The following is a 27798-nucleotide window of genomic DNA, read 5'->3' on the forward strand; positions in this document are numbered from 1 at the left end:
AGGAGGAGAAAAATGGATGCACCGATTGATTATCGGGAATATATTATATAGCAATCTTTTATTGTACCTCTTACTATGGCTTCTTCTTTTCTTCTTACTCAAAGTCCTTGCCTTATCAAACAACCATCGTTATTTCTTCTCGATTTTGCCTGCAATCTACGATTCGGTATTAATATTGTCGCGATTATAGCTAGATCCATGATTTAGAAATAAAGATCCCAAAATCGTTTTTAAAAATCGATCGGCTCAGCTATTCTCTTAGTTGCATTAAACTCGTATTAGTCATTTTTCTAGCTCCACATGAATAAGCAATTGAATCGTTAAATGAACTTGTTCTTCTCTATATTCTGCTATTCTGCTGACTTCGCATCCCATTGCAAATTGAATTCACTGCTGATCTACGCTATGTTCTTCATCGATTCTCAAGGGATATAACTCAGTCACTAAGGAAGTTCTTTTCTCTTTCGTTGCATTTTAACGTCCCATTCATACCCAACCACTCTCTCGTTCCTTTTATCCATATTACTGTATCTCGTTTTATTTTTCGCTCTTGCAGACGTTATTAATTTACGAAACCATGGCCGTACAGTTACATCAACTATTTAACTGCGTTTTAGTAGCGTATCATGTGAGAATTAGCGAATATACGCAACAAGCTCTAGCGCATTCAGTTTTATCGTAATTTCTCTTTATACGGCATTTGGATTCCGGCCAAATCGTTTTTCCCTGCCCGTTCAAACCCTCAGATTCTCTGTTACAATTTTCCTGCATTTTATCCTTCTCCTTTTCTCCCTTGATCTCGTTTTTTCCGTAATAGGATTCCTTTTCTTCTTCTTCTTCTTCCTCCTCCGAATTTGAGAATTGTCCGTGTTTAAATCGACTTTTTCTGTCTGCCAGAATACGATACCTGAACTCACCTTAGTTTTTCATTCTACAGGTAGCCAACCGGATTCAATTCCGACTTTTCTCATTTCCTGTCTGTTAACACCCTATTATTACATTAATTGCTATATACATATTAAAATCGTCTCGTTTCCTCTTTCCAAAGATCAGATTCTATTCGATGCAGAAACGCGTAAAATGCCGTGATCCCTTTATCGTCGTAGGTGCTGTTAATGAATTTACTTTTCTCCTACTTTTATCAACTCACGACGTTGCCAAAAGCATTTTCCTTGACCTGCAACTTAATGCTATTGACTCGGTAACTGGTGCAATGAGAAACGTTTATGGGGGACGTGTATGAAATTAGAGGATTATTTGGTGCCAGAATAAAGAGCTGCGAAAATAGAGCAGAAAGGCAACCGTGTAGAACGAGGACCGAATTTCATAAAATACATTTTTCTAGATAGAATCCAACAATTTATGATAAAATCGTAGAGATTACGGAATAACTTTATAGCATTTTCGTTTAAGGAATTTTTAATCGATATCAAGAACTGGAAATTCAAATTTCTTCGTAGGCACAGAAATGGAGTAAGTGAAAATGTTGCAACGGACGGGGCACGTAATCCATTATTTTTCCCAAACGTCTAGAACGGGACTCGAATTATCTCTAAAATTTACCGCGCCTGTCCATATTCAGTGACGAAATCTACTTAACCCAATTCGGAACGACCCGCGACGATTTATAGTTCCCATTGATTCTAATAGAATCGAAGTCCATATCGTTTGGTCACATGCGTCACTCAACCATCCACAGCAGTGACTTAATGCGTGAACACGAAATCCGAAGAACCATTTTTCGCGGTTTTTATGGTTCGATAGAAATGTTCTGAGCGTAGAAATAATATGGCAAAATCTTGTTGGACGACTTTGATCCTCTAATCAGTAGATGATATATCAACTTGATGGATCGTTATAATCTTTCAAGTGATTCTCGTCGCTGGAATTTTTCTCTTTCCCATTACGGTGCAATAAATGAAAATGGACCATTACATTTGTTTGCTTTTAGATTTCATATCCAGGCTGTTTTGCGGAACAAACATTCGGTGGAAAGTAAATCTGATAAACGTGTCGATAACTTACACCTTTCGTTCTTCACGCGTTTCATGCGTCCATATAAATTATAATTATCGTCGGTTATTTAATTGACAATGATTGACGCGAAAGCACGTTTAATAAATCCGGATCGGAAGAATAATCAGACAAATACGTATCGTGTTGCAGAATGTAAAACTGGTGGTAAAAGTTTACGGGAAAAAATTCGACCATATAAAATTTTGTAGTCAAATATGCAACGAGTTCTTACGGTCTGTGTTCTTAGGTGGTTCTTTATCCCTAAAGAAGTGTTGCTTGAAGGTTATATCAGCATGTTATCTCAATCTCGTAAACATACCATTTAATATCGAAATTTGCTGTGTTCGTATTATCATAAAAATTAAACTGGTTAAAGGTCAGACGTGTAAACTTTCGCAATTACCGCAGTAGCCCAGTAGTTAGCTAAACGAGCCAATTTAGTAATTAAGCATAATTACATGTTATTTGCAATTTTAACGGAGAGCAAGGTCGTGAACTTAAAATGCCCTCCATTATCGAACTAATATTTGCTTTATGTAAGAGCACGATAACGCGAAGGAAAATGTAATCCAACCGCGTTATCGATCTGTCGGTCAATTCCCCTGCGTTTTGATTCTTTAATTAACGTTTGCCACTTTAAATAAACCATATCTCGCTGTCTAATAACTTTGCAACATTCTTTTGCCGATTCAAGTTTCATCGGTTGTATCGCCTTATCGTCGCTCCAAAGCGGACTGCGATTCTCCTTCGCAGGTAGCGAAACCCGATACGAAACAATTTATAGTTGCACTAGCACGTTAAGGGTAGTTGGAAAAAGATTTTACGAATGGATTGCTTCGAAACATTTTACAGAGTTTCGAATGGATAGACAGGTACGATCGACTACCAAGTAACATGTTTTAGCATAATTTTACATATTCCGAAATCCAAACACGAATGATTACCTTTTTTCTAGATGATACAGTTTCTTTCAAGGATATGAAGATATTTTGTTTGTTTATAGAGATACTACAGATCACTACATTTATATTCACTTTTTCGAGGATATATAAAACGAAGAGACTCTTCGTAAACTTTATTCGAATAAATTCATACTTTTAAGTGCGACATTTTCTCGAATTAACATATAAGATGATCGCGACACGTTGTATACATACTGGATGGAAAACCAGAAAAATTCGATAAGGAAGCCAAAGTAAAGGAGAGACACGTATCCGAAAAACTCCTAAGGTCGCATAATTTATGACTTCTAACGTACGGTGGTGACAGCGGGGAAAAGTTTTCCCATCTCCTGCCTTCGCCTCCTTCCTTTCTTTATTTCTTCGTAACAATACAAATGTCGATCGTAAAAACAATATTCTTATTTTGTTATCTCTCTCATTTCTCAATATTTTCCTTTCTCGCTAATATTTTTCACAAATGCTCGAGACACATAAGAATTATTACGTTCTTCTATTTGGTTGTCACGTCCAACTTGTGACTTTCCAGGAAACAATGAAACTTGATTTCATAAGGTAATATACTTTCATCTTCTAAAAGCTTCTTTAACATTTATTTGGAACTACAGCATTCGCTAGAAAATTGTTTACTGTTTACGCGTAGTTCATGGTTCTTCAGCTACTTTTCATCCCTTTTATACTTTGAACGGTACCGTTTTTACAGAACGATCCACCAGCTTCGAGCAGCTTTTACTGTTCATCGTTCGATAGCTTGCAGGGTTAGGCTCTCTTTTCGATCTACTCTACTCGAGAAAGAAGCGTTACTTGCTACCAGAAGAGATCCATCATCCTCTTATCCACTCAACCGCGTAGATATCTTTTCCTTTTCCCGTCTTAATTGTAAGTCGTAATGTTCACCTTGAAAGATTGCATTGTTCACCGAAGTTACACAATTTTCATTATACAGTGTTGCGTTATCGCATCAATTTTTTTTTTTTTTATAACGTACGGATAACGTCGCTTTGACTAGAAGTTACTTAATGACTCGTGTGCATAGTTGCACGATGATCAAGCTACTCTAATTGACCGTATTGCCAATAGTTCGATTGGCTGCCCACAAATGTAATCACTATGGAACGAAGAGGTCGTCTATGTATAGATATTCGATTGACGCATACAGAGAGTGTTTCACTACCACCGCTGCAACAAGTTAAGTTAAGTTGTCAAGTTGTTAAGTAAGTTATGCCGTGAAAAAAGAGACATGTTACAGTGTTCGTGAAAGACCGTCTGACCGTAAATGGTCCATTATCACTTATAATCTTTATCTTTCTTATTCTTGCGCTTACCCGTTAGAAACTTTGTATTCTAAGAATACATATACTCGATAAAATACTTCGCAAGGACATACACACACTTCACATTGATGTCTAAGATAAGCGATGAAGGATATGCGCAATCAGTAACGGTATATCGAAGACGAGCACCACTGGTACTATAAACTGATCCTAAGCACAGCGTAAGGGTCGAACTGGATGCTGAACAATGCGCAGAGAAACATAACTTGCATAATATCAGCCAATTTCTGCCTGTTATCCCAGAGAGTAGGTTTCTGTGTTTCTCTGTTTCATCCTCCGTCCCTCCGAGGTAAGATTTTAGTTGCGTTCAACTGTACAAGTTCAAAATTATAAAATAATACGACGTATCTTTCACTAAAATGTAATAATCTTTGCAAGTTTTTAAATAAATAATCGAGATTAAGTAGAAAATCGAACAGGAAAATACTGAACGAAAGAAAATCGATCTCATTCTCGTCTTAATGCTTTTATATCATGATGCTTCCAGTACCATATTCTTCTAGACAGTATCTTTCAATTCAGTTGTTTCCATCGACTGAAAACAAAAAAAAAAAAAAAAATGCTTTTACCTTTTCTCTCTCAACGTAAAATTCTTCGTTACCATTCTTTCGTTTTCAGTTTTCTCGTCACGTTCCTATAACTCACTTTAGTTTCGCAACTTGATTGGTCATCTTAAGCCTACTTGTTAGAAATCTTTATCCTCGTGCTCACATGTACTATCGATTCTGTCCCATGACATTTTTGTTTCACTCTCTTTCGCGTTGCGCGCGGTCATTGGAAGGACACTGGGAATGGCGTGAAGCCTTTTAGACTTTTCATACCATCACTCTTGTCATAGACATCAACCGTAACATTTTTCACGTTTCTCACAGTATCGGAGAGCGAAGTGTACATTTTACCCGTTTCAACCGGATCGTCTAAAAGCTGCATGGGGAAAAAGCTACGAGCTCAACATCGTGATACAACTACCAGCATTTCGGTGAATCAACGTCGAAAAGAACACGATACTTCTGCCACTTAGCACGCTCGTCGTTTGCACAATTTTCACGCGAAATATTCAGTTTCTGTTCTATTTGCATTGCTCCCGTTTTTCCGTCTACGAAAAAAGCGCTGGCACGGCGCCTCGTTGAGAAGCAAAATATTAACCACGTCCAACGATAAGAATAAAACATGCAAGCAGAAGCGGACGAAAGAAGAAATTCTCGAGTGCGTAGTTACAAAAGTCCCTATTGTCTTGCCCATCTCCTCCCTTTATCCCCGGAAATAAATTCCTCCTATTTCTTCTAGTTATTGTTCTCTCTGTCCGTAGAAGTAGTCTTTCACTTTCCACATTGCGGCAACATATTTAGCTTTTTATCGTTTTAAAAAGTGTCCAAACAAATGTAAGACATCTAATTCATCTTTCTTTCAAAAAGCACCAGATTTCTTTGCTTCAATGCCATTAATAGTCGCGTGTAAACTTTAAACATCGATGCGATGAAGGTCGGTTCAAAGATCGGTAGAATGTTGAGGCGGAAGTAACATGGCTCTTCTGGTGACCCACGAAAACGGCTATCGGTTTAATTGCATCTCGAGGGAGCAATTACGCTGCTCAATTTGGAAGGTAATTCGAAATGTAATTGCCAACGGAAGTAAACGCTACCAAATTTTCCTATTTCACAAGTGATACCCTTATCGCTCGTCGTTCTCGAATTTCCAATGACTTTCAGAGGCTACACCATTGCCTCTCGCTGTTTCCAGTACGTCGAATTTCTTAAATACGCGGAAATAAGATAAATGAATTGGCCCTGACTAGACTATCCATCCTGGATTCTCTGAAGGAGAGAGCATGAAAACAGGAAAGTAGTCATTAATTTTCTGTTTCAGATCGACTAGCGGCTAACCTGTTTTCCAGCAAATCTACCAACGAACTTCCTAGATCGCTGCTTTTCATCGTCGTGCTTCTCGCTCGTCCCCAATTCGCATGATTTAAATTTGTGAAAAGTAGCGGCATAACGAGAGTGTTGAAGCACGTGTGCACTCGTGACGTCGTGATCACTGTCCCAGTAATTATCATAGGAAAATTGAATGTTCTTGTATGCAATCCCTACTCTCTGCTTGTCTATTTCCGTGGCAAGATTAACTTTCCGATTTCTAGAGCCTGGGTAACATAGTCCATCTTGTCAAAATCGACGCGAAAAGAGGAAGAGAAGCGGAGCCACGGAACGGAACTAGCAACCCAGTAAGATTAATGGCCATGCCTGTTACCCAGAGGCAGTGATTAGAAGCCAATTAAGAGCCTTTATCCCGCCTCGCTTCGACGCTCCTTACCCAGCCAAAGTCTATTCTACGGAAAATATCCGATGCTGTAGCATACCGTTAAACGAACTCCTTAAATTACGCTTCTCGTTTTGTTTATGACTCGCGATAACATTAACGATATTCCCAAGAAGAAGGTGATTTAATTCCGAATCGTTTAAACGTGGACACCGAGCCGCGATAGGATAATCTCGAAACCTGGCACCGTAGAAATTTAGCTTGGCTCGATAATATTGTTTACGCTATGGCAATTTCGTTCGCGTATAACGAATATGATTTTACCGTAATTCGCATTGGTGCGGAAAACGTGTCCTGTCAGTGTTATTAAAGCTTGTTGCGGAAAATGAAAAATTGACGCAAAACTAATTACATACTTGCTAGTGCATTCGACAGTGTAATTCTTGGCCGGTGGAATTTTTCGCACGTTGTTTCTGCAATTTCGTTATATCACAAGCTCGGTCAGTAGTCTGCTTTAATTTTAAACTAAATGCACGAGCTTCATGAAAATCAAATTACACGCTTGCGGAGTGTAAAAGCATTTATAGTAGAGTTTTATGATGAAATATCGTTAATTAAAAAAAGCGGGCAAGTCAAAGGAGCGAGCCAAAGAATCGTGTTTCGCCGGTTAGAACTTTAATCGGCGATAAATTTGCTGCGACGATTACGTCCACGAAACCACCAGATTAACGTGTACATTTCCCGATTATGAAGCGTAGGTATTGTTATTCGTAATTAATTATCCGCACAGATCACTCTTTGTTTAAGAACAAGAACAAGAGAACATTTCAAACTTCTGATTTCTTCCTAGAAAGGATTAAGGATAGTTAAAGTGAAAACACGCGTTTTATTCAAGATGAAACAATTTCTCAATTTCAATACGTGGACGAGTTTGCAATTTTACCCTTCGAGAAAATAAGAGATTGAAACGCGAGACTTACAGCTATTGTTCAAATACTGAGTGAATTTTTAACGATCGTGTATCACTGGAGCAATGAGAGATGTCGATGTAAACGACTTAGCGAATTTGCATGAAGTTCAAGTATGCTAGCAACATATATATAAGCTGGATATTTATGTTGAGATATGTGTAATTTTCTATGCTGCACAGGGTCAAATGCGTAGTAGAGATGCTTGTATGTGAGTGTCGGTGTGTGGAGGTATGTGTGTGCACGGCGTGCCGAAAAACAGATGACTGTAAACTAGTCAGTCGGTTAAGAGTCGGGTATGGAAGAAAGTGTTGAGACGCGTGCTAGTATGTATCAATGAATATATAAGGAATCTTCCATGAAATAAATATATTACTATTTTAATATGAATCGTTAGTGTAAATTTAGTGTTCCTATAACATTATCTTGGCTCCAAAGATCCACAATTCTCAACAATTTATTACAAGGCAAAGTGAGAAAAGCACGGAGCTTTCTTAAAGTCATCTTCGTCTTAACGTAATACGTTTATTTCGTCCATATGTTACTTCGCACGACGTCTTTCTTCTCTATCACTTTTAATGGTACTTCGCGTTGCCGTTTACAGAACGTTTCATTAGAAACGTTTAATTAAATTCGAGACATTAGTACTCCCGTAACTTTTGCCACCTAAATATTACAGAGGATACAAATATTTAATGCTTAATCGTAGTAACTATATGCACACATAACCCAGAGAGCATTAAAAATGAAAGACGAGTGCCGTTACTTAGGAGACCAACAATATAAATCCAACTTATTATTTTTTCAAGCGAATATAGCTGGTGAATTTTTTATATTAGCACAGTTCCTATCTTAAATAAATAAATAAACGTGCGTGAATTTCGGTATGTAGTATGTGATAAATTGGAATATAAAGTCCCACATGTACGGACCAACGACGCGTCGTTCCATCCGGCTTTCCCCCTGCATTAGGAAGGTTTGCTGGGAGATAAAGTATCGATCGAGTCCCTTAGTAAAATTGAAGTGGAGCCTAATCATCGAGTTACAATGGTATGCGAGGCAAATGGAACGAAACGGTTGAGAATTTATAGAAGTAAAAACAATTCGAACGGTTCTTCTGAGCATGTGAACGCGAATGAATAAATTCCAAGTACAGGCTCAAAGCGTAGATCGAAACGAAGCATCGTTGACGTTAATTTACTCGAATTGCTCGAATAGGACTGTAATTTTCTATTTAGAAGCTGCTAGTGCGTTTAAGTGCCGCCGTTGGATTTACTGCTACTACACTTACTCTTGCCCACGCGACCGCAGAAAATTGCACGAGTAATTCCGTTTATCGCACACCCCGTAATTTATTTTTCAACCGTCCCAGCATAAACCTTTCACCTATGAATGCGTTAAAATTTTACGCGTGGTAACACCCTCGTGCTCGACTTAGGCTCGATCCTTATCATCCCTATTCTCATTCTCGATCGTAACCCTAATTGGAATTACAAAGGATCGCTTGGTAGACCGAAGGCAAATCTTTTTCTTTAAGATATTCCAATTCTATTCCTCCCGGGAAGGAGAAACGTAGAAGCAAACCGGTCTACCAAAGTTACGGCCGGAATCAAGGCTTGAAATCAGAAATCAATCTCGAGGCGTTCGCCGGCTGATTTTCCCTTTAAATGGTATTTTACAACGCGATATCTGAAAGGGTTAAGCGGTAGCTATATAAGAAGAGCACGCATGATAAAAATCCAATCGCGAGTGAGTTTTTCTATTCATCGCGTATCAAGAGTATCGCTGCCGCTAATCTATGGGAACATTAATCTTGAGGTCAACGCGCATATCGTCTCGTGCCAGGTTAACATCAGTCAGAGTTAAGACAACGTCTCGACTACGAAATCAGAGAAGATCGATCGAAGCACAGGTAGCGCGTGAAACGTTGGTAGATATGCTCTCTAAGTTTTCCTGATGGCAAAGCAAATAAGAGGAGCGCGCGAAATCGTGGCTTTTGCCTGTTTAAATGCCAAGAGCGACCGATTCCTCTCTTCTTGTTTGGATATCGCTTGAAACTTGTCGTTCCAGGCAAAGTTTCCATCACTTCGTCGCCTCGTTGCTGGTATATGTTGAAAAGTTGCACGCCACGAATAAAAGAAATTGCACGACGGCGTCTGCTTCGACGTTATTTGGCGAGTTGAAAATTGAGAGGTTTCAAACTATTAAAAAGAATCCCCCCCTTCCGTCGCGAATCGACTTTTTCATTCTCCTACGTCGTCGCGAGCATTGTTTCAGTCGCGTTAATCAATGTCCATTATTAGTTATTCTCTCTCTCTCTATATATATATATATATGTATATGTACATTATATTATATTTAAAAGATATCTATTATTCGATAACATCGAAGAAAAATTCACAATGACTATAAATTTTCATATTTTATATCAAACCGTCATTTTCTTCTGGGAGACATGCTAGATATCGAATCACCGTTAATTAAACGTCAGTGCGTGTTTCAAACTCGTAAAACGAGATTACACATTATCCATATGAGTAACGCTTCGTTGATAATGGATTGATTCACAGTATTCTAATTATGAAAATTATTCACCGTTTCAACATCGTATTATTTGAACCGTAAAGGATCAATTTCATTTTCTCACTTCCAGTCGATCTCGCCAACAAATACACTTCGCTAGTATCAAAGCTTTCGTTTCCGACTCATTACCTCAATTGGAATATCGACGAAGATGGGATCATATTGTGAAGTATCAAATAAATTGATTCGCGATAATACTTACATTGTCACGTTACTATCAGCTTTGTTTGTATAGCTGCTGCTTCAACAAATTGCTATTATCGCTTGTTCGGACATCAATCAGATTACTGGAAAATAGCTATCCACTGAAATGAGATCGATTTCGAAAGGATTGCTCCTACAGTAACGGAAGATAAAAAAAGACCTTAACTTACAGCCACAAAGAGATTGAGCTTATCGCGGTTTCTCTTTCCTAAACGAAAGTCAAAGGAAATTGGAAGAAATGAAAGCCTTCTGTACTATTACACTGTAATAATTTACGTTCGAATATGCATATACATATACAGTGATTTCCAAAGCCATTGCAACACGCTTTGAAACTGAATAACTTTTTTAAAATTGGTTCAAACGACCGCGGTTCCTTTTAGGAGTTCGGAGGATTAGTTCACTGGGTGACATAGAAAAAAAATTTTAGCAAAATTTGAAAAATTGGTCGGACACGGGAAGAAAAAAGTAAAGGTCGAATTTTTCAACTTTTTTTTATCTGGGCTTCTAATGAAACTTTAAACAACATAATTTGAATATCTGAATTAATTATATATATGCTGAAAATTTCATCGAAATCGGTTAACGTTGCTGTGAGTTACAGACGTTTAAAAATAGCGAAAATCAAGGTTTTCAGGATTTTCTGTCTGAAATCTGCAATCTTTCCATCCCTGTCGCTCGTTTTCGCATCAACCCATTTCAATAAAATTTTCAGCAGGTATATATAACCGCTATAAATGTTCAAAATGTGTTGTTTAAATTTTCACTACAAACTAAGATGAAAAAGTTGAAAAATGCGAAATTTACTTTTTGCTTCGCGATTCCGACCAATTGCAACTTTCGTTAAAATTTTTTTTATACCTCACCCAGTGAACTAACTATTCCCATCCTGATTCCTAAAAAGAATTGCAGTTGTTTAGACCAATTTTAAAAAAGTTATTCGGTTTCAAAACGTATTGCAATAGTTTTGAAAATCTCTGTATGTATATAACTATTGATATTAACAAACAAGTTAGCTTATTGTGTTTACGAAGAAGAGTATGTTGTTTGGTGATATAAAATACCGAATTTGGTAAAATTCGTTCAACGGTGTGATCGATCCAATCCAATAAATTTTAATGGAGAGTAGCAAAACCATTGAAAAGAAAGACAAATCCGATATGGAGAATTATGCGGCTCGAAACGATTGTTCTTTGCCGTCTTTTATTTTCACTCGCTCGTCCAATATGCAGCAACATGATTCCTATGTAAGAGTAAACGAATGATACCAGCTACGATGCCGAACGGTCGTACGTGCAAAATCAAACTATTCGCTCCATTTCGAGTCTTGTGTTACGCTCACTGGTTTTTCCATTCCCAGTGTCCTCGTATTTTCTTTCTACCGCCATTGCCACAGCCAAATTCGGGCCACGTTTGATGCACTTACCGTTAAAAAAATTCCTGATGTATACGGAGGAAAATCTGCATGAGTTCAGTTTACTCGTAAAATCGTATAGGTATTTTTGTATTCTGGTATCGCTAGCTTTGCAAGATTTATTATCGACTAAGAGTACGTCACATTTCAGCGAGTTTCTCGTAACGTTCAACGAGATTTAAATGATCGTAGAACGTTTTTTATATAAAGTCTATTTCGAGCGACAAATCGCTCAGACTTACCTATTGACTTTCTTTTGTTTTCAGCGAATGTAAGCCCGTTAACGATTTGATTCTTATAGAACTCATAGATTTCGTCTCTCAGTAGAAAGTCAACAGTTTGTCTCGTTTTAAATGTTTTCGATGAAAGCCCGTCGATTTATTAAGACCGCAACATCGTTCGTCACGCTCGCAACATTACAAATCACGAAGCAACACGCTTCCATTCGTCCTATTTGCCCCGATGCTTCATATTTCATCGTGTTGCTGCAGACCGAACGACATTCACCATCCCTCCACACCAGTATATTTCAGTTACCGAAGAAGGATTTGTATCTTGTCAGGTTTATTCGCCTCTTCATGGTCGACCTTTTGCTACAAAACGACACGAGCTCGATGGCAATTTTCATGATCTCGCTTCAACCTGTAAAATTGAAAAGCTGAGACGATCTTTCGTATTGCTAGAATATCCACGGCGGTAAAACATTTTCCATACACGTCAAAACGTTTAGTGTACCTCGCTTTTTATTTAAAGCAAATCTTGAAAATGACTCACGCCGACGGGCATGGAAAATTCTAGTAATTTCAAAGATCTGCAAAAAGAATTTTAAAGAAATTTTTAGTAACATGTACATACGAGGCAGCGTTACGAATAGCACGTAAATGGTGCTAGAAGTAACAAAAACATCAAATACATGGTAATGTAGAAAGGTATATCTCAATGGTATCAGAGAGAAAGTATAACATATGTGCCAGAAAGAAATAACAAAGCAATGGCGAATAAATGTGCAAAATAGGAAATGTAGGAATAAATGTTTGTTTCTGCAAAAACACCATGTTTCTTTATGTTTAGCAATTCGCAGAAAAATAATTAGCTTAAATCTTGCAAAATGCATAAATAACGAGCAGAATTTTTCTGGGTAAATTTTTAGCTGGATAAAGCGTTTTCGAAGAAACAAGTAATCTTTAAAAACGCTGTTGTAAAGTTGATCGGAAACTAAAGCGGTCGCCCATAAACTGTCTGCCACCTTAGTGGCACAAGCCACTCGCTTCAAGGTAAAATACTTCGAAATACTTTTCGAGGAACCAAAGAAGAAAAAAGAAGAAAATGAAAAAATGCGAGTACACGGGCCGATCGAAGACTGAAACTCCGTTGGTTAAGGGCGAGTTACCGGCAAGACGAATGCGGAAAGCAGCCCAAGATATTGGGTTCTCTGTCAATTTCTCCATGCGAATTCAACTATGTAGAAAATGGACTGGAGAACATGCAATCTCCGAAATATTTAAATTTAAAGATTTACGAAGGAAGCAGCATCTGTATCGCGTATCTATGCAAAGAGAACCGAGAAATTCGATGTGTACAACATTAAAATCTGAATTAAGTCAAACACAGAGCTAAGTAATGTAACCGAACGTCATGTAAATCAAGTTCGATCTGTGGACTCCGCAAACTCTGTAACGAGTCACGATTGCCGGCAATAACCATAATTGCGTCTTGCATTGTTCATGCCAGTCGCGTTACGGTCACCGTATTTTAGCCCCTTTCGTAAATTATTTCCTCTCGTTCCGTTTACGAAACTCGCCACGATCGCAAGCACGCGCCATATATATTCGGGATCGATTACATCTACGATAGCGTTGCAAAAGCTCGCAATTGGAAAACAGTCGGGCACCCTCGTGATCATAAACGTACGAGGAGGGTTTACCAACTATAAAATGACAAACATTAATTTCTCACATTTTTTTCTCGGAGTTATTCGAACCGAAAAATCTACTGACCCGCAATAAAAGCATTCAAATGCGCCGACAACTGGAAAAGCTTCTTTCCTTGTGAAGAAATTGAAATTAACCAAATGCGAAATGTAAATCTTTCGTACGTTTTAAGAACCGTGTTGACAATCTTTAAATGTTTCTCGATATTCTACTTTCCTCTTTGTTTTCACACAGACAAAATATTTCACAAAAGCACGACCCTTTTATTGTAAATGTTGCATCTTACCGTCACTTTACTATGACGCGTAGTAATCCACGTAGTTTAACAAGTTTCGTACGCCGTGTAACTTTGATCATCGAAACCCGTTTCTTTAACTTCTCAAGATGCGATATTTGGCGACAATTTAAACTCCTCGTCTGTAAAGTGAAATATGGAGCGCAAGTAACTGCGAATGATGGAACTTTTTATAGCGTTGCAAGTCTTATCTAGTAACTGTATAATGTTTAATAATTGCCATAGAAATAAGGAATAATTAAAGATGCAAAAAATATGCTACGGAGATTGAATGTAAGCGCAACAAGTGCAACGTTTTTCTCGGCAAAACATTTACGAGTGGCTGTTCAAGCTCAGCCTGAAGTAGGCTTTCGTCTTCTTTCGTAACAAATTGGGACGAAAGTGCTTTTTCCTAATGCGTCTTTCTTCGATACTCGAAAAAGTATAATGCAGACACTCGGAATACTGCACCATAAAACAATCGACTAAAACACATATCCGTCATTTTATCATCTGCGATCGAGTAGTAAATTAATATCTAATTTCGAAAAGATACAATGAAATATCGAGCTTTACGTCAGTCGCATAAAAGTTGCAGAGCATTTTCAATGATATTTTTAGAAACGACCTTTAAATATCTGGCTGTATATCCTGCGGCCATCAGACTATATAGCGAAACGACCTGCGTTTCGCTTTAATGGTCAATTGCTAGCTTAACTGGATAGTTTTTATACACGGTCGTTGAAAATTTAACATCGACGAAATTCCGTCGAAATTTATGCAGGGTATTACGCTCATCGAATTTATCCGTAGATAGTCCAATTTTCAAAACTACATGGCAAATACACGAGGAAAATCGAAAATCGAAGTAACAAAGTTCGAACGATGGTACCTATACTTTATATATAAAATTCTTTCATTCGAGAGGGATGTGAGGCAAACAGTCTCGTAGAAAAGATAACGAAGGTGCAGGCCAGGTCGGATATTATTCCAGTTTCTAGCGATTCCAATTCGTATTCCGGTCCAACGACAAAGAAAAATGAAAAAGAAAGGCTAGATATTATGCTGCTAGAAAATGTATGATATTCCTATATATTTTAAACCTTAAAGCAATTTCCAGAATTTGGAAGAATCGTTCATTCCTTTTTAAATTAGAATTATAAAATTTGAATGCTTTTACTTGAATTCGTAGAGTATGTAAATGTTTACGTGGTATATCTCGATAACAGTTTCATAGCGCAATTACAAAACTTGCTAAGTAAACGTTCTCCTGTATCAGTTAAAGTTTTGGAACTTTCCGCTAATAAACTGTGATGATGACTGATCCGGTTTGTGCTCTTATAAAGTCATAGCTTGTGAAATATTACATCGATGTTGAGTTGGCGAATAATTTTTACAAAAGCATTAGCCTCGTCGTTAACGCTCAGTAATTAGCTTGTCGCTGCCATTAACCGTTTGGATAAGTCGTAAGTTAGCAGCACTCGGTTTCTGATTATAGTTCTGAAACTATTTCGCTATCATTTTGTCCATATCGGCATGACTATTATTAGTTCGTAATTTGCGACACGGTATGATCAACCGTCGTCATTTGAGATATTAGTGACGATATTAATTAGATATTGATGAGATATTTCGCACGTATCACCGTAAAGGATGAATCGGAAGATCGAACTAAACCTCTGATAACTCAACTTTGTACCATAAATCAGGCTTTTGTAAACGCAGATGCCTAGCAAATATTACGACGGTGATAAACGAAATGAATGCAACTTGAAATGCGACGTCGTCCAACCCTATGCTTGCTTATGTGAAACTGTAAAGATTAACCGGGGAAAGTAGTTGTTATTCACATCGTGTGCAATAGTGCGCGTATTGCACGTTCACGCTTAGATCGTAAAGTAAAATCTGCTTTGCGTCTTCGTTATATGACATCTTTCGCCGTGTAAAAAGGTTTCTCGTTTCAATCTTTTTACGTACGCACCGTTTGTACCAAAGGATCGTAAATTTGTTCGTTTTGGTTGAAGAGGTTAAAAAATTCGGCTGAAATATCTCTGAATCGCGTTGTTACGTCAGTTTTCATTCCATGATAACTTAAACCCATTATTTTTAATGGCCGCTAGTACAAACGAACACGTTTGGTTACCATGCATACAGGAATAGCTTACAAGAACTTTGCGATACATTACACACGTGGTTTTTCCATTTTCAAATGCAATCGAAACTTTTACGTTGCCACGGTTTATTCGACACCGTGCTCGCAGAACGCGCAGTTCCTGCTCCCTTTCCTATTTCCGAGGATCGAACAGCTTCGAATTTCCTTCTATAACATTTTTCTTCGTTTTCCAATCTCTTTCAGCCCTCGAGAGCGTTATTTTTCGAGGCATTGCTGCGCATAAAAGACCTTTCGAGCTTTCGCGAGTACGTTCACAGACGATGAAACAAGGGACCGCAGACGACTCTGCCTTTCGATCGGCCTGTTTAGAAAGGCTACGTTCAATCGTCTGCACAGGTGATCGATAAACGGTACCCGATAGCGCAACATGGCGTCGAATTATAGTCAGGTGCTATACACATTTCTCGGTTAAACAATCTCTTGTTACAATCATAGCAATGTAATAGCCGATCGCGTAATGCCACGCAAGGTTTCACATAGATAATTATGAGATAGCGAACGTAATCACTAAGGCACCTATTACGTATTTCCCTTCTCCTGTAGTTATCTTTAAACTAATGCATCCGTTCTATGCCTTTAACGATACCTCGGCACTTTAGATATTTTATCTTCCTTATTCTGGAATTTGCTTCATGCACGCTACAGATTTCCTGTGTTTCCAACAAACAAGTTAAAAACACGAAAACTTGTTTCAGAGAGTGAGAGCGCATGGACAATGGATTGCGGATTGCATGAGCCACGATATAACGGGTGACATTATATTGAAAATAAAAAAATAGAGAAATCGTAAAGGGGGTTGGAAGGTAGAAAGTGTGGATTGGGTAAAGAGAAAAGATGGTCAAGAGATTCAACGTCCGAGAAGGAGGGAACAAGCTCGAAAACATGACCGTAATTACTGGACCCTTTGTTCCGTGGCTGGAGAATCCGGACTCTTGAAAATAGCACCGTAAATCCTGTTCCTGATCCTGCGATATTCATTCTTCTCGAACCAATCGTTTAACCTGCGCTACCATAAATCTCTCGCAAACTGCAAGCAACGATATGGAAACGAACAAGTTCGTAATAAACAATAAATAATATTAAAATAGCAAATAATACTAGAATAATTAATAATAGTAGAATTCACTGACCGCGTATGGTAGTACCTAACTATTCGTGAACAAATTTTTTCAAATGGCTAACATTGCTAGCTGCAAAGTTTCTCGTTTTAATCGCCAAGGTCTTGTAAGTAATATAACAACGATATCCAGGACGATTCGTGTGATATAGAAATCGTCACATAGAAAGTCTATCATTCAACTTCTGCAAGAATTACGAAATTCTGCAGGCTATTAACTGAAGTACATAATCTACCATATAACCAAATGTATAATGTAATAATACATTTGTGTTAAATAAACAAAATTAAATAAATAAAACAAGGTGTTAAAAATAATGTTCTCGATACTAAAATTCAGGGGATTTTAGCAAAGAATTTTAGCAAAGGAAAATTAGCGAACCTAAATTTGGGGAAAAATTATATTCAGTTCGACGAAATAAAACAAGAAGAAAAGGATTAAGCGATTAAAAATTGGACCAAGTCTACAGCAGTAAACTATCCGTTGAAAGAGTCTGTTTTACTTAAAAGTGCCCTAGGATTCCACTAATGGCAACTCTAACGCAGCGCTTGTCTGAGAGTATGTACCATGAAATTTAGATGTTTTGAAAGGAAGATGGGATACATTATCGCTTAAATACTATTGAGCGAAGGTGGCAGACTTTTATGCTTTTCATAGCTGATAACAGCTAAAATCAACATGAGACTGCTTCTTAATAGCGTCTGATTGTATAACGACTTATTCTACTTGACGAAGCGGCATATTGCCTTCGTGGGACTTAAATAAAGCCAGCCTACGAATTCTACGTATTTCAAAAATGAAATTTCATCGAAATTCGTAGTCACACGACGGAGATAATATAGAAATAACATTGTTCTTTGAGCAATTGAAATACCATCGTTGAGAATACTACTTCCAAGGCTTCAAGGCTAATCTCAAAACTCGCAAAAGTCTTTAAGCAATGTACGATGCTTCGAATGAGAAAGGAATTAATTAGGACGACATTTTGGATTTTACTCTTTGACGTGGAAACAAATCGACGCATTTGCGCTGAAAAATAATGAGCAAATACTGCATTTCTCGTAATTATTTCGGGACTGCCTTCGAAACCATCGCGATAATAACTGTCAGCGAATATGGTAAATTACACAAATAAATGATTATCGTATCGCAAGAACGAGAAACATAGTTGGGCATAGATCGTTCAAAGACAAATTTTTACGCTACAAAATTGTTATACACGCGGCTTTTATCGCGCAAGTCCAGCGTACTAATAATACGTCGTGGTATGGGGGTCTATTTAAATCTTATAGCTGTACTTTCATTTTTACACGCTGCTGGAAAATTCACTGGAAACCCTGAAGGGACATTAAATAAGCTCATCAAGGTGTCTTCCTGGAGTCACGCCTCAAGAGACACCAGAAGGCATACCATTACGAGTAATTAATATGATTGAATTACCGACAGAGTTGAGAGAACGAGTGAACTTAGCAGAAACCGCACGAAAAGTGGGTTTTACTTCGACTTAAAAAATGCGCAACACTATGTGTGACTTCTTTCCTTCTTCATACCTACTACATATGCGCGTCCATGATTGAAATGTTCAAGTCCAATTTCGTTATCGATCCTCGTAATAAAAACGAGCGGCGAACGTTGGTCAAAACTAAGTTAGAAAATTTCGCTTCGACGCTTGCCGATGATCATCGCACTATTTCTGGTCGTACAAATTCTTTCGTTTCTCCAATATTTTACATATATTCCGTTTTTACATTTCCACCGACGTCGAACCGTTGTCCGTCACAATTCTCTCGATAACATTGAAATTCCCGTTAAATGTCATCCGTTTGAATAATACGTCCAATATTCGATAATTACCTGCTGTTACAGTTCCATTCCGAAAGTAATTAATTTTACGGTGAGATAGAAATTCTTTAAGCAAATTCTAGAAATTTCTTCTCTGTACCCTCCTTGTTGTATAACGAACATACAGCCAACGTTAAAAATCTTTCGCTCCAATTTTCTAGACAGTTTTATCGCTCCGTCATTTCGTGTAGTATTTAAGACTTGAAAATCCAATACGTTATACGCGACTGACGCATTGCTCTCTTGGTAGATACTCTTTAAACATACTTCTGACAAGCGTTGCTGAATTTCGTTTTCCACGAGTTTACGCGTGATTGGGATCGGCAATAAGAAACGACGCTTTATTCGCAGAAGAATATGTAACCATTACTCATTCGATCTACGCTGCAAATTTTATGGCGAGTGGACTCGCAATAATTCGAAGAATTTTAGAGATTCAAGTTTAACGATATTCACCTGGGATATATCGGCTGAAGAATCAAAGAACATCCGACAACTTTCCCGAATGACACCCGGCCGTTTATGCGCATACAAATGTGTATACTTTGTAAACTACCCATGCAAGCTTTACCGACCGTATATCCTTCCTGTATCTGCCCCTTGCTGAAAAGACAGTCCTTTGATGCAAATAAATTCGAGCTATCCTTCAACCAACTAGAAATCGAAATACCTACGAAGAAGAAGCGGCAGTACTGGAACAATACGTTCCATTTTTTTTTTTCTATCGCATCTCGATCGACTTGGCTCGTCTTTTTACTGCGAAACCTTTTTATAAGAAGTCACCTGATAAAAGTGGCTCTTATCGAAGGGCGAGGAAACGAGGGCGGAGCAATTGGGACTTCTTCAAGGGCTTGCAACTCGCTTATACTATGGCGAAAAAAGCGGTAGTCACCGGTGAGGATTCGCTCGGGCATCTACTTCAAAGCGTTAAAATTATTGCCTCGCAACTTTTATCTTAAAATCGACTATATTGTTCGCCAATGTCTCTCCATTGGGGGACAACGATGAATGTGAATTCAAAGCGATAAAAAAGGAAATTTCTTTGGCGCATCGCAGACTGAAACTTTTGAAACGGTCGTCAAAAGCAGCCGGCCGAATACCAGCATTGGAAGGTAACATTAAATTTCACTCTGCACGCGCCAATTCAATTTCGGCGAAAATTTCTGAACTTTCTTCCGTGACCGTAGCGAGCTTCAGTCCTTTCGATGCTGCCTCTGTCTCGTACCAACGTTCTATCGCGCTCTAACGATATCCTCGTTGATTTTATTAAACCAGTTATTTATCAGAGAAATCCGCGAGATTCGATATTCTTGTTGATAGCATTTGAAGCATACAATTCCATCGGGCGCAAAATAGTTGGCGAACAAGCGCGTATAACTTTAAAGGAATGTGATTTTGAACGTATGAACTATTGACTCGATTTTCACGAACTAACGCTCTCGCTTCTCCTCCTGTAAAGGAAAATACAGTGAAAACTGTTGGGCGTGACCGACAGAAAATTCTATGCCCTAAAGAATACTTAAATAGCGCTACAGTAGGTGACATTAATGATCAACACGGTCTGATCAAAGATCAATGGGTCAGGGTCTTTCGATATGCTTTAAGAATTTTAAGGCTAGGCGAAAACATCACGAAATGTATAATGAATAATGTATATAATGAGGCTGAGTGAGCGCAATATCGATAACGAGATATTCTTGGGTTTACGAGTTTGCAAATATCGAGGAGTTTATTCGCGGTCTAGAATTTCAATGTAATATACGATGGAAGCAAAATACAATACACTTTAAAGCTAAACTGCGGAACGCTCGCAAACGTAATTTGAATGAAATTCGATTCGCAGCAAGATAATTGCGTCGAAATTAACCGAGGATATGGGAAAACGCGTGGAATTCACGCGAGAATGTTGTCAATTGGTATGTTAGGTCTGACGTCGAACATCAAGTTTCGTTAGATTGCATCTATCGCTTGTACGAATCTCATTTCCGATACGAAACACGTTCACGTTGTGCATGACACTCGATGCACGAGATGCAATCGATACGTGCCAGCTCAAGGAAACAGATTTCGCCCGACTATTAATTAACGTTGCTCACGCTAACCTAAACGTCCATACCAGTCAAGTTCTTCTTAAAAAAGAAAAAATAGAACGGCAAGTTACGCGAAGAAAACTTCTAACAGAAGCAGATCAAGAGGAGAAACAGGATCGCGTGATCGCTAACCTCCTGGCGTCAACTCGGCAAACTGCTCGTTTTATCGAAAAGTTCGCGAGACTAGAACTGTCGTTTTAAAGTGAAAACGTCGCGACGTCGACCTTCGACATTAGCCGAGCCTTGTACTAATTCGCTGTTGATTAACTAGCTATTGTTCTTTCGAACTACCAAGCGAACAAATCAAACTTTTACGAATTAATATCCTTCTGTATGTATACACGTGTACGTAATTATCACGCACGGGAAATAGAAACAACGAAACATCAGTGATTCGATTTTGATCGTCGTCCTTCTAGCTTCTCTTATTTTCGCATTGAAATAGTCGATGCACGGAGATGCATCCAATTACTAGTCAACCGTGAAAAAGCTTTAGAAGTAACGTTACTATGTAACGTAGAAGATTATTGTTTCGAGGTACTAGGGTTCATAGAACCGAAATTAATCCAGCGAGGGTGGAAAACAGTACCGAACGTTCGACGCGAAAGAAAATACGCCTCGAACTAGTTCGAGTTCCAAACGCTAAAGGATTTTCTGGCTAATGTATCGTATTTCCTGAAGCGGAAGTTCCCTTGTCCCTTTCTCGTTTCCTCTGACTCGTTCGCGCAAAGCAGCTGCATTCTCGAGGGCTAACGAAATTCCTCGAGCTTCTGAAATTCTTGTATAAGAAAGACACCCTTTGGGAAGGCTGGCTACTCGCTTTCGGCAGATACCTTATGAAAGCTGCGAACATCCCTTCTGGCAACCTCGCAAAATCCTTTTGATCCCGTAGGCGGAACATCCATCAACAGGTGAACGAGTCGGTCGACGAACAAATATACTATACATATACATATTCGCTCCGTTGTATAAGTAAATTGATGGAAAGATATAGCGTAGTGAGGAACGGTAAAACCAGACAGAAAGATGAACACGCGATGGTCATTAGGTATTATTTTTGACGTTGTCGCAAAAATACAACGGGCACGATCAACATTTATAGCTTGTATAGTTTTCAACCGTAGTACTAGTACCTCTGGTTACCCATCTGTCTGTGATCGCGTGACGTTTTTCACTACAGCTTGTACCGTTCTCGAGCACTTATCGATTCTCTCCAGGCACCGTTAAGAAGCTAGATGAATGTACATTAATTATAGGTTCTGCAAATTACTCCCTAGTTTCTCCTTCTAATTGTACAATAAACTCTTGGACGAGACATTTCATCCGGGATAAGATATTCTATGAATTTATTATGCGAGAAGGCAAGGCAAAGCAGAGAACAAACTTTACGAACTATGAAGCGTGTAATTTATTTTACACCGTGTACTCATCGAATTATTGTTTGGTTTAAGTTAAATACTTCTCCGACTGTTACCGGTTTATGTACAAATAATCACGAGTAAGCCCTTTATGTATTACAATGTAATTACTTCTTTGTCGCATAACATTTTCTCTAGACTATTCTCGATCCGATGCTGGGAAAAATTTTCTCATGGCGAAACAGTGTGAAGTTGGCCTTTCATAACGCGTAACGAACCGCAGGATGAAAGTCACTCGAATTTCGCGATCCCCTGGGATCTTCAACTTTTCTGCTAGAACCCTCATGCGGCTAAGACTACGATCCAAGCACCATCTACCAACCGGAGATTTATGAAATACAAGCGATTTCCTCTAAAACGTTTTGAAACGTGAGTGGCATACGTACTATTGGAACAACTTCGCAATTTCGCTACACCTTCATATACCTTCCCGACGTATCTCCAATTTCTTCGCATGCACCTAACGCTTACTACTAGCCACTTTGTTGCACATGTTTCTGTCCTTAATCACGCTAACGTCTTTCGAACGATCGCTAGGTTTCACGCGTAAACGACGAGTCAAATCATCCTCCCCTCGATCACGCGATCCAAAAATCTGGAGATACGAGTTCCAGCTTAAACGCTGTTTGTTCTTCGATGTTCGTCGAAGAAGGTAAATGTTTCGCAAGATCGCAAAATATAATATAAACGCATATTTCGCGTAAAACTAGCGAAAGCGGGAATTTCAAATGTAATTAAGTTGCATATTTTCACACGTTCCATGCAAGATACAATCTTTCCGCTGTACGAATGAAACATAATAAAAAGTAGAGTGGAAGGAAATAAATTCAAATTTCATCCGGTTGCTCGACGAACCGTAAGAGACCGCGTACAGTACTTTTACGGTGAATATGTTTTTTCTGCACTACAGAAGCAATCCATTTTAAAGCAGAAAATTCGGCAACATCTCTGATCGAATAAATACCGAGTGACTTTTTAACATAATTTACCTTGTTTTGTCAAAAATGTTTGCTCAGATATGGTCGAGAAACTCGATCGCGAATATGGCAGCAAGCAGGTATAGGATAGTCATGAATTTTGTTGATTTATGCGAGGTACCACAACCCGAAGGGTATCACGTCGTTCGTGATACGTAAAGCTATCTTTCATATCTCATTCTTCCGCCCCTCCTCCTAGATTATTCTCACTAAGATTACAAACATTCAATATTGATTCCCCTAGTCATTCTTTGAAATATGCTTCCATCTCACAGCTGGGTCCTATCAAATTTTCGATAAAGTGCATCGACGCATAGATACTCGATATGGGATTAAAGTTTGTTCTTTTCTTTCTTTTTTTTTTTTTTTCGTATTTTCTTCGAACAAAATTCTCTTCGTTATCTTTTACCTACTAAATTAACGATAACGAAATCTGGTACAGGATAAACTGTCGTGAATCGCGGTTACCATTTAATCGACTGTATTTGTCTGGCGTACTTTCAAGTAAACGAGCGTTCGTGTCCCGTGGTTTTCCGTCTGTCACATTTCGAAGTTTGTTCCGACCTCATCACCGAGTCCTATTTAGTACGCGGATATTCATGATTTTAGCTAACGCCGTACTAGCTTGTGGCCAAGAGGATTAATGAACATTTAGGTAGCCACGGTAGTTATTATCCTAAAAGTCAGGAATTCGCATTACATCGCAGTTATCGTAATTACCATTATTAATTATTAAACGTAAACGTTATAAAATGCTATCAAACGTATGGAACAGACCGCCACATTTTTGTCGAAACTCGGAATAAATGAATAAAAAATCCTTACCGTACGAAATTCCTACAGAGATATCCTATATTCCATACATATATTAAATAGATATTCTATATTCCATATCCTACTAGATTATTCGTCGTATAAAATACCAAATTTTCCAAAAAGCCAATAAAAAATGCAATATCATCATTGGCTTGGAAGCGAACAGAATTCTGCATAAATCTGCCAACGCTTACACACATAAGCGAAGAGCAAATACGAAGCAATGGTTGCGCGGCGTGCCTACACCGATATCGAGTTTCGGTCGTTCATTTTCTATTTTCCAGCATAGCGGTTTATCGGGCAGGAACAGAGAAGTATTAGTTACCACAAGCTCGAGCTATCAGATGAAATTTAGCTCCCTCGCCGCTTCGAGGAGGTGGGTGATTAAATCGCTGTGGATCGCGCGAATTCCAAGCGCGGCATAGTCGACAAGTTTTCTGAAAGATCGTTTCGAATGAACGTAGTTGAGCGATCAAACTGGCGAGCAGCACAGAAAAACAACGGACACTGCGATGGAATAACGAATAACAGCAGTCTGGAAGTAGGGCGCTCGTTTTTACGGGAACACCATTGTCTGTTTCGGTCAAGTCCTTCGTTGAATACCGCTAGATGAAAATATATTTCGCCACACACGATACGAAGGAAAATAGAAATCGCATTTTAGCGATTGTTTTCGCCCAAACTAGAAACGTTAATTATACGACTCTGACTTATGAGTTTTCTTTCATGAAACAGCCTCTTGGAATCACGATTTCTAATCGCAAAAGTCATGCGCCAAAAACGATGTCAATGCGACAACATCGCATCGTTGAAGCCGATCGACTTCTATATGTGCGTTTTTATCGATTAACCTTGAAATTCACTATACACAGACTACAGTCGTAATTAAAAGTTATCTTAGTAACGATGAATGAACGAAGGGAGTTTTGACAATAATATTTCAGAGTCCACTCTGACCCAGTTTTCCAATGCTACGCGATCCAATGGCCTGAGTACATCGTTATCGTTGTCTTTGACTTGGACAGCGGCCAAAATGTAGCGCAAAACATTCTATTGGATATTTCATCTCTACTTAGCGACGTCGGCTCCGATTTGCAATATTCGAATGAAAAGATTCTTCCGACTCTCATCTACGATCCAGAAACGATCCGAAAGTTCCATTTCCTGGTAAGCAACTATGGAATCGCAATTTCAGAAATAAATATCTGAGATACGTTTGCCGCTGACACAGGTTTCAAAGATACGCGCTCACCAAGTTGTTTCAAGAAAGTTGCTACGAAAAGAAATCGGACTTGTCATTCAGTGATAAAAGACAAGTTTTGGAAGAAGTGGGAATTGTCGCGCGATATAAATTGAACTCTAAAATACTCGCTATGAGAGGCTACTATACCTACAAATTCTTCGTGCGAACAAGCGTGTGGCGAACTATCGAGTAAACATCAAAGTGGAAACAGACTGCAAAAGAACCGAAACAGAAGCAAAATACTTAAAAATGACGTGTCAACAGAATGCGATATAAGATTGGAGAGAACTGAAAAGCAAAGAAAAGTACAAGTTGAGAGAACTGAAAAGCCATGTCGGGTCCAAGTTGAATCAAAAGGAACGAGAACGACACGACCGCTCAGAGCGAAATAGAGAAGTTCGTGAGACGATTAACACGTGTGACATGGCCTTTCGATCGGAGAAAGAGCTGGTAAGAAGAGCGATATTTTCGATCTTTTGTTCATCATTCTATAGAAATTTTGCGTGACTTTTTTTTGCCTCATAACGTATATACGTTATATATATATATTTTTCTATGCAAGAATGAATAAAAATTAAAAGAGGACTTACACAACCAACGAGAACTAATTTTCCGCATCCACGCTACAACCCTATTCTTCTCATACAAAAGGAACAAACAGAATTCATTCTGCATGGTATTAAATAAATCGATGTCATTAATTGTAGATAGGAAGAAAAATATTTAAAGGACAAACCACGTTGTTGCTTTCTTGTTGATTTGATTAAGTGGAACACAGTCTGCTAATGCTATTCGTCTTAATTATAACGATCTACTGTAACAGATGAACGACTCTAAAACGAATATAAATCTTAGAATTATTCGTGTTAGAAAAGCTTGAGCAAACTGTTTATTTTCATAGCAGTCATCGATAAAGAAAAAGCGTGATCCGTCGCGCAAAGTTTCTAACTGATGGAACAGACGAAACTTTCCCGAAGGAAACTAAGACGATCATAAAACATTTCTTTCGCCCAAGTTGAATATCTCTCGTTAACAAGCTGCATTTTGACTATGTACAACCATCTACGAGTTTAAAACGTGAAAAACTGTAAAGAATTTGGAAAAAGTATTGCCGGATCGAGTAGAAGCCAAGTAATGCTATTATATACGTTTATGATATTACGGTTGAGCAAACTTCGCTCGATTAACGCAGTTCTAGATGCAACGTAGTTGTATAACGGTAACTTCATTTGATCGCAATAAATTTGTCGACCTTACTACGCGTAAGTACGAAGACTGAATTGCTATGCCGTTTAAACTATTTGATCATAAACGATTCACAGTTACAATACTGAAATTACAACAGCTCGCAGGTGTGCTCGTAATCATGACCAAACAATCTCGCATTTGCCGAGAGACCTATAACGTCGGTAATAGATTCCTGCTAGCAGCTTTGATTACTGGTGCCACCCTATTACGTTCTCGGTCGTTGCACGCTAAACCTCTCTTCCTGTATAGTCAGTCAACATACAAATCTTCACCTTCACAGCGTTTCCATTACTTAAAAAGAATTATGTCAGCAACTTTTATCGATATGCCGATCTACGCTATTTTATAGCAATTAATTATAGACATTTCAGAAAATCGATTAATTTCTCTTGCATACGTTACCGAACATTTTTGCAACGAAGTAATAACCACGCTGGTGCCGCGCAAATGAGAAGCCATACATTAACCCTGCAAAGAATAGGATCTCGAATATTTAAGATATTAATATTCTCTCTGTTGTGAAAGATACGTAAAATACCTACATACACGTATGACATGTACGATATATTTTATTCTCGTTACACTTTTTTCCTACTCTTCTACCAGAATTTTTATCCTTAACACGTTTGTAAATTTATTTTAAGTAGTTCGAAGTTTTCAGCATTTGTCAGACTGTCCGTGTGTATAGAAATCTTTTACATATGACAAATGTCTACACAAATATTATTCATTTGTAATTCGAATTCGATGTTTCTGGTACAACGTTCAAACATGTAATATTTCTGTTTAAATGAATTCCAATCTATACTCTATATGGGCACAATTTGCTGTTATCGTCCAAGAAGCAACTACTGAATTGTACTTGATGTCGAGGAACGGACAATAGTAATCGATTTCGGGGAAACGTATCTCTGAGCCTGGTGGCCCTTCGTTC

At 38.4% G+C, this 27798-nt stretch overlaps 1 protein-coding gene and 1 long non-coding RNA gene across 4 annotated transcripts in view; both read right to left on the reverse strand.

Annotated features, from left to right (window-relative positions):
* The window catches only part of Dop2R (dopamine D2-like receptor), a 96846-nt gene that overhangs the window by 53749 nt on the left and 15299 nt on the right, over positions 1-27798 (reverse strand). The gene's annotated exons all lie outside the window — the stretch shown is intronic.
* Positions 9973-14416, reverse strand: LOC138183604 (uncharacterized). Its single transcript, XR_011174097.1, has 3 exons — positions 12470-14416; positions 11977-12376; positions 9973-11760 (listed from the first exon to the last, which is right to left on the reverse strand). It is a non-coding gene; the product is annotated as an uncharacterized LOC138183604 (long non-coding RNA).

This window comes from Bombus flavifrons, chromosome 9 (genome assembly GCF_040668555.2).
Source record: "Bombus flavifrons isolate JBK064 chromosome 9, iyBomFlav1_principal, whole genome shotgun sequence".
Lineage (NCBI taxonomy): Eukaryota > Metazoa > Arthropoda > Insecta > Hymenoptera > Apidae > Bombus > Bombus flavifrons.